Source organism: Adiantum capillus-veneris, chromosome 28 (assembly GCF_014529385.1).
Source record: "Adiantum capillus-veneris isolate H3 chromosome 28, ASM1452938v2, whole genome shotgun sequence".
Taxonomy (NCBI): Eukaryota; Viridiplantae; Streptophyta; class Polypodiopsida; order Polypodiales; family Pteridaceae; genus Adiantum; species Adiantum capillus-veneris.
In genome coordinates, this window is record NC_140958.1 from 79008499 (window position 1) to 79022939 (window position 14441).

The window sequence follows — 14441 nt, forward strand, 5'->3', positions numbered from 1 at the left end:
CCTATTTCTCCTTGCAACCCTTTCAGCCCTCTGACTCCTGGAATGACTGGAATGTTGTGAATCCCTTAATTTGTCAGCAGTGCCCCCTCTTGGAGCCACCTCACTTTCATTCCTAGGGTGTGGATCAGTTTCAGAACCTACTTCAGTCTCCTCTGGAATTGGGCTAACCCTCTCTTGGTTTTCCATAAAGCGAGTTGCTGATCGTCGACCTCTTGTGCTCGTTCTAGGTGGCATTGTGGACATACAATAGCTCTAATACCGATTGGGAGGTAGTTTGCATGTCCTAGAGCAACTTAGCTCAAACCATCGTGATCGCCAAAATGGATGAGCTGGATATGTTCAGACAACTATTCTAGGTTGGTACTTAGAACTAAAGATGTCAGACTCAAATAGTACTTCAGACTAAGACTTCAGAATGTTGGACTGAAAAGACAGAATATTGGAATAGAAAACACGAGATACTGTAATTGAGACTGGAACTGAGATTGCATTCAAAATATCATATACAACTGATAAGTCTCTGTTGGCTTTGGAATTACAGAAAGAGAGAGATCGAGAGCGCAACAAATGATTACAAGGTGATTCAAAGAGTACAAGTGGCTAAGAATCTAAGCGTCTTAAGGATTCTAGAAAGTTAGAAGTTGTACAAAATGAGTAACGGGTCCTATTTAGAGGCCATTGAACTGGTGTCTAACTGACTGTACACTGTCAGTTATTACTGTGGTAACTCGCTAGTTATTGCTTTTGGAAGCTTCATACATCCGTTAATCCTGCTAGAGGCCTTCTACACTCAGTACCATCAGCTAGTACAATGACTTGTAGACAATAGAAAAATGAAAAAAATGCTCATGAGTAGCATCTTTGTTATTAATGAAAATGTAACACATGGTTATATTCTTTTTTTTCCTCTAAAGAGCGACTCTCTCTCTCTCTCTCTCTCTCTCGCGCGCGCGGTATTCATATCCTCTCTCTCTCTCTCTCTCTCTCTCTCTCTCTCATCGACATATTGTCCACGAGTGTTGAAGCGGCCATCAGGCGTTGGAGTACTTTGTCGAGGAAGCTATCCGACGTCACATTTTTCAGGGTGAAACAGTAAGTCACTTTATGTTTGATAACGGTCAATCTCAGAAAGTTTGATTTTAGGAAAAATTACCAAGAAATATCCCTTTAATTTGTGAAAATTCTCAAAATACCCTTCAAATTTCGAAAATTCCCAAAATACCCTTGTATTTATTTTGGTTGGAATGTTGGAAGATTTTTTAATCTTTATTCCTTTTTGATAATTGAGATCCGCTTTTGAATTCCTAGCATTTAATTTGCCACAAATTATCTAGCAAAAATAGGCAATTATTCTAAAAATAATGAAGCAATTCATCTCCAAAGCCTACTTGAATTCTAGTTTGAGCATCTTGCATGATAGACAATCAGTCTTCTAATGAAAAACTATGAATTTTTTTATTTTGAAGGGTCATTTTGGGAATTTTTGAAATCCACTCTAGGAAAGTCTTTAAAGCTTGAGGGATCTTTGCTCTTTATCCTAGTTGGTGTAAGTTTGCACTTTGTCTATAGTGTTTAGGTCGGGTTCCTCTATGGAGTTAGGGAATATAAAACCATACATTAATGGGAAATAAATACAAGAAAAACTTTGTCTTGGTTTTCTGACCGAACTGACAGCTATTGCTTTCTAGGAGCTATTGCATTGCTTTTGTTGATATGTATGTCAACTGTGATGCGCTTACAAAATTTCTTGGTGGTTAGTAGATGGCGCGTGCAACTGTGGCCTTTGGCAAGCATAAGCACGTGGTCCTTTTAAGCAAGGGAAGGGAAGCTGGCAAAGGAACAGTGATGCAGTCTCTACCCCACAAAAATCTTCATGTAAGAGACTTGCCTAGAGGCACATTAGGGATCGTCGTCAAATTAGCTTCAACCCCGGGTCTGGCATTGCCACATGTATCACCGATCGATGATGAGGTGTGCACGTTAGGTGCAGCGGTGGGCATTGTTGTGGTCCGACCGATAAAAGATTTGGTAAGTCTTAGTTCTACTGGAGACTTTTCTATACGATCTCATTAACAGACACTGTTCTGTGTTCAGGCAAAAGAACAAGGGGGAAAACCGTCAGGAGCAAAAGGTTCAGCATTATCGCTCTACGAGCCATCGGCGAAGTCTCACGAGGCTCTAAAAAACTAGACATTTCAGGACCTCCTACAAAGGGCATTGGAGCAGAGGTAAGCATAGTTGCTTAATAACAAATAATGATAACAATTGTTGCGATTGTTTACAAATACAACGGTTCCAGAAAAAAAGTGCAGAACAAAAAGCGAAGTTGTTGAAAGCAAACGAGTAACCCGAGCAACAAAAGATGATGACTGTAAGGTGCAGCGGAAGTGAATGTTGAACTTTGCTCAAGATGAGTGCTCCAAAATGTCCTCAAGGGTTCCTTTTACTTACGGAAGGGAGAGCCTTCCGTTCTTTTAGTGAGAGAGTGCAAATGATTACAACAAAAGTGAATGACATTGTGAATGAAGGTGCTGAGACTCAGAGAGAGAGAGAGAAGAATACGACACCAGAATGTTGTCAAACCCTCCTCCAAGGGCCCCCCTCTCTATGGCGAGAGAGGTCTACGCTATTGATTGCACAAATCTGGTACAATGGTCTAGATGCAATGGACTTGTCTACGATGTCTACGACAATGATGACGACGACGAGACGGGCTAAAATGTGAAAAGGCTAGGGACTGAAATCTGAAAATCTGCTATTTGTTGAATTTTGACACTATGTCGGCGAGGACGGCGATGTCGACGACGCAATGACGATGCGCTAAAAACATAGATGCTGAAATATGTGAATAGCGAGCTGAAACTGTAAACACTGGCCGATCTGACTGTGCGGCGAGGATTTGCTGCGGGTAGGTGAGATATGCGAGGTTTGGGGCTGTACTTGCGGAGTGTAAATGCTAAAAATAGAAAACGCTGATGCTAGGGCTGATTCTGTCGCCGGGAATCTGCAAAATGCTGATGTTGGTCTGCAAGTTGCAAAAACGCCAGGCTGATCTGTGAATTTGCAAAACGCTAGGTACTCTGTTGCAAAAACGCCAAGGCTGATCTGCTGCAGAAAACGCTCGGTGGTCTTGGTGGCTGAAAAACGCTAGGTAATCCTGCCGGTCTTGCTGAGAAGGTGCACTGCCAGATACTTGTTCTCTGCTGCCTCTTCTGCCAGAAAGTGCTAGCGCTAGCTTTCTTATATAGTAACTTATAAAAAATGACCTACCCAGTTTCCCAACAAAGTCACTTATTAATAATAAGTGAAAAATGGCTAAAATAGGGAAAATGGGTTCTGTGCACTGTAAAATGCTTATGATGGCTACTGACTGTAATGGTGATGATCATGCTGTGTGCAACCAGAGGATATGCAACTACTCTTAAGTGTCTGGACATGCACGGCCTGCGCATAAGCTCACAAAGGTCATAGTAACAAGGGACGCCCTTTTACGGGCTTTTCGTCTCCACTTTTCTGTCCCCGCTTGCCGTCCTGTCCTCTTTTTTACACTAAAAATTCATTTGAGCCCCGTCCCCCGTCCCCCGTTTCCCGTCCCGGAATGCGTCCCTTGTGACTATGACAAATGTGCCAAGACACTTTCTAAGCTGATCTGAACCCTAGAACTGAAGGAGCTTGTCCACATGCACATAGGGTTAGATGTGCACCCCTCCTTTTTAAAGTGAGGTATTGGTACCGAACTGTATGGTGTCGAGGGAGATCGCTAACAATGTTTGGAACCCTGGGAAGGACTCTTCACCGGCCCACTCTGATGCATGGGTCGTGCGATACTTGAACTTCATGAAGGTCCGCAATGCTTGCTTCTTTGGGCCACGCCGAAAGCGACATAAAGAGATCTGTGGCTGCTTCAATGCTCCAACTTTGGCTATGGACGTAGGTCCACCCTCATCAAGAATCTCCGAGGAGGAAAGTTCCTGAAACCATTTCCAACATAAAATCATAATCATACCCATTCCATGTAGAGTGACTGGAAAAATACTAGTCTTCCTAAAAGATTGTGCATGCAATGCAGATGAACAAAGTGACGGAGTGCCAAGCCGTTCACCAAACACACGCAAAAAATGGGGTCAAAACTTGATTTTCTGCTCTAAATCTGTCAACTGTGGCAAATCACAATGAAAATGCCGCTGCTTGATGGACAATCTTTCTTGTGCTCTTTCTGAGACTGTGTCATACCAAGGAAGAGACATGGAATGTGAATTCCTTGAATGCAAACATTTTGTATTTTCTAGAGTCATCCTCATACATCCGTGCTCATCCATGAGTGAATCATGTGCATTGTACAATACGACATGCCTATGAAAAGGGAACACGTAAAGAGTGTGACGAAAATACAAGAAACCGTCGAGAATGAAACACTCGAACAATGCGTGCTGACTAATCATGTGAACACATGAGTGGGTTCTTTGGACCTCGACTCGAGAGCAAAGATCGTGAGGTTAGCTTTACGAGAAAAACCATTATCTAAACCATCATCCTTGTGAACAATCACATCTTTATCATTCAAAACATGTGTGTCTGCTTTGAAGAAGAAAAGACTGAGAGAGTCTCCTTCTCCTTTTTCTTTTCAAGCTTCGCCTGCACATTAGAAATGAGAGGTGAAGAATGAAGAACTTCCTCCCGACGAACGACAATGGGAGAGTTATTTGGCATTGAAAGTGAGAGTATTGTCTGCCCAATCAATGAGAGGGATATGTCACGAAACCATCGAATGCCTAGAATCATATCACATCCTGAAAGAGGAGACGCTACAAATTTTCTATGGAAGGACGCTTACTGAACAATGAATAACACATCAAGGCACTCTCGTGTAATGAGAGAGTCCATACCGGGAGCGAAGCCCGACACCTCAAGAGGAGATGTCTTGTTAACCTCCAAGCGGGCTCTTCCGACAAGAAAGTCACCAATCACATCATGCATACTACCAGAATCAAACAAGACCACCATGTGTTGACCATTCACATGGCCATAACACTTCATGAGAGACTCATCATTGAGAGGATCATGAGAAACTTGGGACACACTAGTGTTCTTATTTATGGCATTAACAGAGGATGTGGGCTCTTTAGATTCGTTAGATTCATTCTTAGGACATGTCTTCTTAATGTGACCCTTGATGTGACATTGATAACATCGACCTTCCTTAGAATAAATGACTTGTTCTTTTGCCGTGATGTATCCTCCTATGATTCCTTGTGCAACTTTTTCATCTGGTGCGAGCTTAGGTTTAGCAAGTGTGTTAGCTTTACCCTTAGATTCATTGTGAGTGTGCTTTTTCGAAGGATTAGAGGAAGATTGGCTAGAAGAGTTACCGTTCTTACCGTTCTTACCATTCTTACCGTTCTGAGGAGTCTGAGAGGTACTTTGAGAAGACTCGTTCTTCTTAGGCTTTCCCTTATTGTGCTTCATCTCCTGTGTGAGAGCAATCGCTACTGCCTTGTTGAGATCGACGGGGTCGAAGACTTCTACATCAAACTTGATATAATCGTCCAACCCAAAAAGAAATGCCTCTTTGCGCTCATCATCCGATTTGCGTAATTGTGTGCCGAGCTGCAAAACACAATTAGAGAAAGACATAACTGGCATACCATTTTGCTTGAGACTGCGCCGATTGTCTTTCAACCGCGCTAGGTACTGAGGTGGTATAAACCGCGCCTTGAGCTTGTCTTGGAAGTCGGCCCAATTGAAGGAAAAGGCACGCCTTCCTCGGCTTCCTCTAGGTGCGTGGTCAACTGTGCCTCTTGCCATGCGTGGTACCAATTAATGGCATCACCGGCAAGGTACATGGCTGCCGTCAAAACTTTGCTATTCCCTGTCTTCTTAGTTGTCGCAAAATAAGCTTTAAATTGATGCAACCAAGAATGAATAACACTAGCATCCATCTTACCGTCATACTTACTGAACGTCAACTTCTCAGTGACGGGGTTGTTGGAGTCCAAATCTTTACTTGTGCTACTTGATGAACTATCAACATCTTTGGCCGGCTCGGGCTTCGAGGTGAGTACCTGTAGGACGAACTCTTGCGTGCGTTGGTCTCTATGCGCCTCACGCTCTAACTCCAAGGCCGCTCGTCTTTCTTCGTCCGCCAAGCGTGCTTGCTCACGCTCACGCTCCCAGGCTACCCTTCTGTCTTCGGCCGCCAAGCGCGCTTGCTCGTGCTCACTCTTCAAGGATAACCGTCTTTCTTCGCGCTCGCGATCCAATTCTGCCTTTCTTTCCTCGGCCGCCAAGCGCGCTTGATCACGCTCGCGATCCAAGGTCGCCTTTCTTTCCTCGGCCGCCAAGCGTGCTTGCTCACGCTCGCAATCCAAGATTGCCTTTTTTTCCTCGGCCGCCAAGCGCGCTTGCTCACGCTCGGGAGCCCAAGGTTGCCTTTCTGTCTTCGCGCTCGCGCTCCAAGGTGGCGCGCTGCGCTTCTTGTTGTAACATCATGTCCATCATCGTCTTGACCAAAGCTTCCATAGGATTTGGTGCAACTTACCCTTGTCATAGATAGGGAGGGGGGAGGGTCGGAAAAACCTCCCGGTGGGGAAAATTCTTCTTCACCACCTCCATGCTCATCACTTTTACGCAAAGTATCCATTCCGCTTTGGCTGATGACCATACACAGAGTTCTTGCTACTTAAGTCCACGAGGAACTTGGGTTCTTGAGGTTCTTGGTTCTTGAGTTTTCGAGTTCTTGAGGTTCTCGAGGTCTTTCTTTAGCTTGCAATCTGTGCTAGAGAAGGCTTTTCTCTTACCCAAGCTCTACTCTTTCCTGCGGGCTCACCCCTTGGTGGCCTTACGCTCACACCAAGGTTTCTTTTTTCCACCTCACGTCAATTGGCCGGCCGCTAAGTGCACGGTCCGCTCTCAATGAGTGAAAAGAGGAAAAAGGGGAGATTGGACAAGCCCTCCTTTCTTGGGTTACTTGTCACTCTTCAAAAACACGATTAGGAATCGACACGCCCAAGTGGACTTGGGTTACGTGCGACCGCAACAAGCAAAAAATTTTGTGGTTCTTTTCTTGAGTTATATAGAACACTGCCAAATCTTTGATACCAATGTAAGGTGCAGCGGAAGTGAATGTTGAACTTTGCTCAAGATGAGTGCTCCGAACTGTGTTCAAGGGTTCCTTTTACTTACGGAAGGGAGAGCATTCCGTTTCTTTTGTGAGAGAGTGCTAATGATCACAACAAAGTGAATGAAGGTGCTGAGACTGAGAGAGAGAGAGAAGAGAATACGACACCAGAATGTTGTCAAACCCTCCTCCAAGGGCCCCCCTCTCTATCGTGAGAGAGGTCTATGCTATTGATTGCGCAAATCTGGTACAACGGTCTAGATGCAATGGACTTGCCGACGATGTCGATGACAATGATGACGGCGACGAGACGGGAAAACGCTAGGGGCTGAAATTGCTATCTACACACTATGTCGGCGAGGATGGCGACGCAATGACGATGCGCTGAAAACGCAAATGCTGTAATCTGTGAATAGCGGGCTGAAATTGAAAACGTTGGCTGATCTGACCGTGCGGTGAGGATCTGTTGTGGGTAGGTGAGATCTGCAAGATTTGGGGCTGTACTTGCGGAGTCTAAATGCTGAAAATAGAAAACACTGACGCTAGGGCTGATTTTGTCACCGGGAATTTGCAAAACGCTTATGTTGGTCTGCAAGTTGCAAAAACGCCAGGCTGATCTTGTATCTGCAAAAACGCTAGGCTGATCTGTGAATGTGCAAAACGCTAGGTACTTGCTGCAAAAACGCCAAGGCTGATCTGCTGCAGAAAACGCTGGGTGGTCTTGGTGGCTGAAATCTGAAAACGTTCAAGGGTTCTTTTTACTTACGGAAGGGAGAGCCTTCCGTTCCTTTAGTGAGAGATTGCAAATAATCACAATAAAGTGAAAGACACTGTGAATGAAGGTGCTGATAGAGAGAGAGAGAGAGAGAGAGAGAGAGAGAGAGAGAGAGAGAGAGAGAGAAGAATACAACACCAGAATGTTGTCAAACCTTTCTCCAAGGGCCCCCCTCTCTATGGCAAGAGAGGTCTATGCTATTGATTGCACAAATTTGGTACAATGGTCTAGATGCAATGGACTTGCCGACGATGTCGACGACAATGATGACAGCGACGAGTCGGGCTGAAATCTGAAAACGCTAGGGGCTGAAATCTGAAAATCTGCTGAATTCTGACACTATGTCGGCGAGGACGTGATGGCGACGACGCGATGACGATGCGCTGAAAACGTAGATGCTGAAATCTGCGAATAGCGGATTGAAACTGAAAACGCTGGCTGATCTGACCGTGCGGCGAGGATCTGCTGCTGCTGCAGGTGGGTGAGATCTGTGAGGTTTGGGGTTGTACAAAATGCTGATGCTAGTGCTGATTCTATCGCCGGGAATTTCCAAAACGCTGATGTTGGTCTGCAAGTTGCAAAAACGCCAGGTTGATCTTGTATCTGCAAAAACTCTAGGCTGATCTGTGAATTTGCAAAACGCTAGGTACTCTGCTGCAAAAACGCCAAGGCTGATCTGCTGCAGAAAATGTTGGGTGGTCTTGGTGGCTGAAAAACGCTAGGTAATCCTGCCGGTCTTGCTGAGAAGGTGCACTGCTGGATACTTGGTCTCTGCTGCCTCTTCTGCCAGAAAGTGCTAGCACTAGCTTTCTTATATAGTAACTTATAAAAAATGCCCTACCCAGTTTCTCAACAAAGTCACTTATTAATAATAAGTGAAAAATGGCTAAAATAGGGAAAATGGGTTTTGTGCACTGTAAAATGCTTATGATGGCTACTGACTGTAATGCTGATGATCATGCTATGTGCAACCAGAGGATATGCAACTACTCTAAGTGCTTGGACATGCACGGCCTGCGCACAGGCTCGCAAAGGTGCTAGAACACTTCCTAAGCGCACAGGCTCGCAAAGGTGCTAGAACACTTCCTAAGCTGACCTCAACCCTAGACCTGAAGTAGCTTGTCCACATGCACATAGGGTTATATTTGCATTTGACAACGACCCTAGCTGGGAGCCACCAAAGAAAAAGGGCAAAACTGTTACGAAGAAGGTTGCAACTAGCACAAAACAAGAAGTCCACCCTACGAAAGAAAAAGTAGAGAAGCCGGTGAAGGCTATTGGCAAGGAAAAATCCCATTCTAAGCTACCGGCAACATCGAAGAGGGAAGTCCCTGATCCAACTACTCGAGTGAAGATGATGGGGAAGGAGAGGACACAGGGGATGAAGATGGTGGACTCTTCAATATTACAGAGAAGCCCAGTTGAAATGGTATTTACTTGATGACACATTGCATTGCCTAGAGGTTGTTATTTTTGTAGAAGTAGAATGCTCATCTGACACTCACAAAACAATCTACATTAAGATCTTCTTTTCTGTCATTGCTATGTAGATCACTCGCAAGGTAGCGTTGCCACCGGTGCCATTATGCTGTTTGTTACCTCATCCAGCTGTACGACTAGTGATTGATCGAGTCAACAATCTAGCGTTAGAATTCTCTTTAAATTGGGTATGTTCCACATCGTGCTAGGTTCATGCTTTCCCTAAATACCCCATACTTAGACCCAGTGGAAGTAAGTGACGATATTAAGAGAATGTGGGTGGAGCTAAACGAGGAATTCGAAAAACAATTACAAAAGTTAGGGTGGAGAGACGTGCAAGGCAAGATGTTGTACACATGGGATAAAAGTCACCTTCTCAAGGCATGGAACGCGAAAATCGATACAGGTGCACCATATTGTTTCGCTCAATGTTACGTGGAGAAGAAAAATTGTTCGTTGATATTAGTGGATCTTTGTGGCAGCGCATAGAGACAACCCTAAGTACCATTGGTGTCTGGAGACGTGCATGGTCAAGGTCACTAAGGAGAATGAAGGAGAAGTTCCCACTGTCGTGGCACGTTTGAATCGATAAGCGCAACTATATTAGAGAAATTTCGAGCAACAAAATAACCACTTTGGAGATTTCTTTTGGTGAATGTTTTTTTCGGCACAGGAACGAAAAAGGTTATGTAAAGACATCCTTCATAAACATGTTGTGTATGGTGAGAGCAAGGGGCATGGCTAGTATGGACACATTACTTAAGGGTTTGGAAGACGAGGTGCCCGGGTGGTTGCAGCGAGAACTAGATGCCGAAATCAGTAGGTGTGGAGGGCCACGTAGGCGTTGGTACAAGGTTCCTCTAATCGTGCTATCTCAACTTCTATATGCGGTGAGTTGCATTGGTTACCTCTACCTTTAGTATCAACATGAAGTAGATCTAATAACTAATAAACCAATTTCATGATGTAGACGAAGTACAAAAAGGCGTTGCAATCTGTGCTAAACAAGCGCAACGAGCTTACAATGGAGGAGTTCAACACCCAATACGGCACCACATTCTATACGGCTGGTGGTGGGCCTTTTTCGACCCTAACTTCGGAGACCCGATCGTTGCGGCGCAGGGGACTCTAATGTTTAACTTTGCACAGACAGGCCATCATGGCTGTCACATCACATTGGAGTTTCAATGTGAGGTGCCCCTTGATTAGGAGCTAGATGTACATTGGCAGCCTGTTAGAGTGGTGGGCTCTTTAGAGAGGCGCTCCTATGTTGACCTTATTTTCACTACAGAGAGGAGGTACGGCTTTGAAGATTGTGAATATGGCAGGGAAAGCCTCTAGTTGATCTGGACTGGGATCCTAGAGAGTGATAGTGGCACTTTTTGGAGGCTGATGGGACCCTCTTCCGTTTTTCAAGTGATCTGTCTCTCTTGGAAGGAGGCTTATGTAACAAACTTGGACCCCCCAAGTCAAGATTCTACCGCGACACAGCAGAGATTCACTTCAAAACAGTTCACAAAAGACGACACAGCGCGGCATAGTTCCGTGCCAAGAGTTATTGGCCCCAAAGACTGGCACCCCTTTTGGTATTTCTTTTTATATTAATCTGTGTGCTAAGTACAAGAGCGGGGTGCTCACTCTTAGTCTTTGCATCCAGATGCCCAAAGAAGTGAGCACCTGAGGCTTATTTATTTTTACAAGGGATGCCCAAAAGTAGAGCCCCAAAAGCATTAAGCTTAAAAGCTTCTCACTCAAAAGCAAAGAGCCCAAAAGTAGCCAGCGCGATCTGCCGAAATCTGTACAACAGTGCCATGTCAGCACTGTCAGTGCAAATCACGAAAATCGGTACGCTTGGCCACGTCAGCAGAGCCGGTGTGAATTACGTCGTCGTACAACTGGGCAGTGCACTCTTTTAGTTTGCTTTATGTTCCCAGGTGAAACCGGCCCGTAGGGCGGTAGGCGTTGGCTTTCACCCGAAATTCTTTACTTTATACACACACACAGAGCACTTTGCAAAGAGAACCTGTAATGGGAATTAACACTTAATCACACACACAGCTCGGAAGCTAGAATGCTCCGAGCAGACGCCGACAACCTGTAGGCCCCAAAATTGGCGCCCCTTTCGGTATTTCTTTATTCTTTAGGAGGGTAAATTACAAGGTAAGGTCCTGGGAATCCTTCACGTGTATCCACCTAGATACCATTTGATTTGGCCAAATTTCGGCAGCATAACAGCCCCAAAACTTGCGCGAAACCCATTCCCCTGCTGGAACTCGCTTGCACTGATGTATACCCTCTGATTCCTGTCCAAAAACAGTAAATTCAGCACGCTGTATTTACTGGTTTTTGCCCTGTTTTCAGCCCCAAACAGTCCCCTAACTGTCCTTTGCCAGTGGGGCACGATTCCCAATGATCCTGGCGTCCGTATGGCTGAAAAACAGTCAAATTACAGCGCATACACAGCGCTGATTTTGCACCTGTACGGTGAGGTTATGACCCTCACCAGTGCCTGCTTTGGAGCAGCAATTAGCTACCCCTGTTCCTGCTCAAGGAGGCTCTTGCCTCAGCACAAAAGCATGAACCCACACAACTGTACATCAGTCAAATGAGTAGCCCTCTTGTGGGGCATCACATAACTGCACGTAGGGGAGAAAGAGAGCAGTATGTAGTGTGCGGGGCATCACTCCCGTCACCATACTGTGCATAGAGGGCAAGGTAAGCATTCCATAGCTTCTGTACCTGTTGCAATCCGCCTGTGGCTGAAAATGGCGCCCCCTTTGATGATATGCAACTCGTTTTTGCCTCCCAGAGTGGCAGAATCGCTCACAAGCTGACACGTCGCCCAGTTTCCGAGTTTGGGCTTTCCCTGCTAAAAATATCTCAACTGGTGCGTCAGTTGACTTCGCGGCAGAGTTGTAAAGTGTTCCCCTAGTCATACCGAAGGTAATGACGCGAACACATTTCGTGGCCCAAAATAGCAGTTCCCTAAATTTTAGGAGATGCTTCCGTTGGGCTCCCACTGGTCTTCTGACCATCTATCCTCATTGGGACCGCATCCAAAAGTGCAATGTGGCCCAACTGTTGGATACTTTTTGTTGGTAGTCCCACCTTGACTTTATGCCTTAATTGAGTTCACTTCCTAGTATCCACCAACTTGCTAAGTGCGACGGGGGGACCTATATGATCTTGCTCTGAGCCTAGACATCCTCTTACCATACGAATTCCAGTGCCGACCACTTCCCGTCTGCGGGTGAATCTACCGTTCACATTGGCCATACAATGTCCGATCGTTTGCTACTTCAAAAAGAGGGTCTTAAACAAATAAAATAAACCCCATTGGAAAGAAACCAACAACCAAGGTTAGCAGTTGCCACATCTCTGTGACATGGTTAATAACTGCCACGTCCTCGTGACATACCCCCCTCTTGAAACCCCCCTCTTGAAATCGCAAACGTCCTCGATTGCATACCATAAATACACGCCACTGATGATCTTGTGCTATTAACACTCTTTTATAATCGCATGTATCCGCAAGAAAGGTCGTAACATACATAGATACAAATGACTTAATGAGGCCTTCATACTTTTGCCATTTCCATCTATGGCACTGAATTCATATGTACATTTGATGTACTAGCTCTATCATTACCCCTCCTTTGCACACGTTGGGTTGGGGCATAAGTAGGCTATAACCCAAAGGCTTCAAGGTAAAGCTGCAATACATTTGGTGACTCTGACAGTTCATGCTCTTCCATCCACTTTGCATCCATAGGCGGATAGTTCTTGAACTTCACCAAATAGCGTCTTGCAACTTGTCCTTTAACTTTTCTGTCCTTATGTGCCAAAACTTGCTCAGGTACCAGGATCTCATCAAGTTCCTCAACTTCTGGCTGATCCTCAACTGGCATATCTTCTGGCACATCACCCACGAAGGGTCTTAGAAGACTCACGTGAAACGCATTATGAATCTTCCACGCATTAGGCAATTTCAGCCTGTAAGCCACATCGTTGATCTTGTCAAGCACTTGAAAAGGCCCATAGTAACGCATGCTGAGCTTAGGAAACAGCCGTTCCTTGCCCTTCATCTTCTTTAACCTTGCCTTTTCGAACCTTAAGAGAACCCAATCACCAGGTGATAGTAACAATTCACGACGGTGACGATCAGCAGCCTTTTTCTGTTTTGCCTGAGTCTTGTCCAAGGCAACTTTAATCTTCTTATACATCTCATCCATGTTCTCAACATATCGATCTGCCTCAAAGATCTTGTCCTTTGTATGCAAAATGGGAGGAACCTTTTTGCCGCCTTCAACAATTTCAAAAGGTGCTTTGCCAGTAGACGAATGCACCGTATTATTGTACGCATACTCAAGCATAGGCAAATACTGTTCCCACTTGCCCTTATTATCTGACACATAGCATTTCAGCAGATCTAAGACAGTAGAATTGGCCTCTTCTGACTGTCCATCAGTTTGTGGATGAAACGAAGACGAGAACTTGAGCGTAGTACCCATGTTCTCAAACAATCCTCTCCAGAACAAACTGGTCATGCGAGGATCACGATCACTGATAATCGATTGTGGCATACCATGGTACTTAAACACATTGTACATGAACAAGCGTGCCATCTGATCAGATTTTATCTTCTTCCTGACAGGGATAAAATGGGCCTGCTTGCTGAACCTGCAGATAATGGTCCATATACCATCATTCCCTGTTGGCATTCTTGGAAGATCAAAGATAAAGTCCATAGCAATGCTTTCCCATGGCTTATCCGGAATCGGCAGTGGTTGTAACAACCCTGGTGCCTTTTGCCTGTCAAACTTGACCTTTTGGCAAACTATGCATGCTCGCACAAAGGTATCCACATCTCTCCTCAAGGTAGGCCAATAGAAGAACGTCTCTACCGCTTTAACTGTTGCATCAATGCCACGATGCCCTGCATACGGTGGGACATGACTCTCTTCCATGACCTTATGTCGCAATGGCCTAGTGACACAAAGTTTGCCATGCATCATCATAAAACCATCTCTGAGGAGGTAGTGCTCATGATGTTGCCCCTCTTGTAACTGT

At 45.1% G+C, this 14441-nt stretch overlaps 1 protein-coding gene across 2 annotated transcripts in view; it reads left to right on the forward strand.

Annotated features, from left to right (window-relative positions):
* Positions 1–1023: 1023 nt before the first annotated feature.
* LOC147420741 (protein EI24 homolog) overlaps positions 1024–14441 on the forward strand; it is a 78131-nt gene continuing 64713 nt past the window's right edge. For both annotated transcript variants that reach the window (XM_086504156.1, XM_086504155.1), the window contains exon 1: positions 1024–1092. The gene's annotated coding sequence lies outside the window, so the exon portion shown is untranslated. The remainder of the gene's footprint in view (positions 1093–14441) is intronic.